Source organism: Saccopteryx leptura, chromosome 2, assembly GCF_036850995.1.
Source record: "Saccopteryx leptura isolate mSacLep1 chromosome 2, mSacLep1_pri_phased_curated, whole genome shotgun sequence".
NCBI classification, from domain to species: domain Eukaryota; kingdom Metazoa; phylum Chordata; class Mammalia; order Chiroptera; family Emballonuridae; genus Saccopteryx; species Saccopteryx leptura.
The window spans coordinates 262,387,853-262,390,435 of record NC_089504.1 but is presented as its reverse complement, the minus strand read 5'-3'; positions in this window follow the sequence as shown (position 1 = coordinate 262,390,435).

The window sequence follows — 2,583 nt, the reverse complement described above, 5'->3', positions numbered from 1 at the left end:
AAAATTAAGACTGAGCATCAGACAGCCAACAAATCTACCTACTTCCCTCTTCCTTCCCTTCCTTCCTTCCTTCCTTCCACTAAAATTCATTATGTGAAAGGGATCATAGTTGATGCCGTGCAGAAGCTAAGTTATGTGAGAAGTGGTCCCTGCCACAAAAAGCTGACAATCTATGACAACATGTTTACTCTGTTGTTGTTGTTCTCTAATACATTTTCTTTTATTTTTTAACTTTTTATTTAGAAATTAAATTTAATGGGGTGCCGTTGGTCCATCAGAACACATAGGTTTCAGGTGAACATCTGTATAGCACAGGAACTAGTCATTATGTTGTGTGCCCACCACCTAAGGTCAATCCACTTTCTGTCACCATATATTTGGTCCCCTTTGCTTCCCTCCCCCCACTCCCTTCCCTCTGGTAACCACTTCACTCTTGTCTATTAGGACAACATGATTTAAACCGAAGTTTACAACCTGTTAGTGTGCATCTGGCCTGCATTAACAAAAAATTAAAAGGGGAAATTATTACATTTTATCACACTTAGTAATGTTAAATGTTTAGTGACTTTTTTTGTGTATGTGTATACAGGATTGTTTAGAAAATATATTTCTAGACTGACTGGTGGTGGCACAGTGGACTGAGCATTGGTCTGGGATGCTGAGGGCCCTATTTTGAAATCCCAAGATTGCCAGCTAGAGTACAGGCTTGTTGGCTTGAGCATGCGATCACCTGCTTGAGTGCAGGCTTACCAGCTTGAGCCCAGGATGAGCAACATGATCTCAAGGTCACTGGCTTGAAGCTCAGTGGTTGCTGGCTTAAAGCCCAAGGTTGCTGGTTTGAGCCCAAGGTTGCTGGCTTGAACCCAAGGTTGATGGCTTGAGCAAGTGATCACTGGCTTGGTTTGAGCCCTGTGGTCAAGGCACGTATGAGAAGTAATTAATAAACAAAAGTGAAGCAACTATGAGTTGACGCTTCTCATATCTCTCCCTTCCTGTCTCTCTCTCTCTCTCTCTCTCAAAAAAAAAAAAAAAAAAGTATTTCTACTGTGGGTGATAGAAAAACTGCCTGAAAGCTGTTGACCGTTGACCTAGTAGAAATTAAATCTACAGTTTCAGTGATTGGTACCCACACTGTGGTTTATATCTCCAGCCTAGAACCTGTTCCTGGGTTCTAGGAACAGGTTATCTATTATAACTGCCAGCTAAACTCAAACTCAACACATCCAAAATTGTCCTTGTCACCTTCCTTTCTGAAACGTTTCCCTTTTCCTACATCCTCTGTTGGTTAATAAAATCAATATTCAACCTGGTAAGACAAACTAGCAGCCTGGGAGTTGTCTAAGGTGTCTCCTTCTCCACTCATTCTTCACATTCAACTGGCCAGCATGTCCTCTCCTCTCCATCCTCCCTGAGGCTCCTTGGTTTTTGCCCTGAGTCATTTCTCACCTGCTTTCTTGCCCTCCCTTCCTAACCTGTCTCTGTCTCCTGTCTGGTTTTCTGACTCTTCCCCCACAAGTCTGTGTATCACACTGTTTCCCAAATGAGCTTCCAAAAATGCTAGTATGATATGTTTGCTCCTAGTTGAAAATACTTTGATGGTTCCCCACTTCTTTCAGATTAATGTCTAATCATAACAGTTAGTCTTTCCCCCCCCCATTTTTTTCATTGATTTGAGAAAGAGAGAGAGAGAGAGAGAGAGAGAGAGAAGCATCAACTCACTCTACTTAGTTGTTTTGTGTAATTTTGCACTCATTGATTGCTTCTCATATGTGCCCTGACCAGAGCGCAAACACATGACCTCAGTGCACCAGGACAACACTCTATACCAGGGGTCCCCAAACTTTTTACACAGGGGGCCAGTTCACTGTCCTTCAGACCATTGGAGGGCCAGACTATAAAAAAAAAATGAAAAAATCCTTATGCACACTGCACATAATCTTATTTTAAAGTAAAAAAACGAAACAGGAACACAATATTTAAAATAAAGGACAAGTAAATTTAAATCAACAAACTGACCAGTATTTCAATGGGAACTATGATCCTTTCACTGACCACCAATGAAAGAGGTGCCCCTTCCGGAAGTGCGGTGGGGGCCGGATAAATGGCCTCAGGGGGCCGTAGTTTGGGGACCCCTGCTCTATACACTGAACCACCTGGCCAGAGCCTAGAGTCCTTTTTTTTAAGTGAGAGGAGGGGAGATAGACAGACTCCCACATGCGCCCCACCAGGATCCACCCAGCAACCCCCGTCTGTAGTTGATGCACGAATTAACCGAGCTATCCTCAGCAGTTGAGGCTGATGCTCGGAACAATCAAGCCACTGGCTGCTAGAGGGAAAGAGAGAGAGAAGGGGTAGAGAAACAGATGGTCACTTCTCACGTGTGCCCTGATTGGGGATTGAACCTAGGATGTCCGCATGCCGGGCCGATGCTCTATCCACTGAACCACCTAACCAGGGCCTCGAGTCTTTCTTTCTTTCTTTTCTTTTCTTTTTTTTTTTTTTTCATTTTTCTGAAGCTGGAAACAGAGAGAGACAGTCAGACAGACTCCCACATGCGCCCGACCGGGATCCACCCGGCACGCC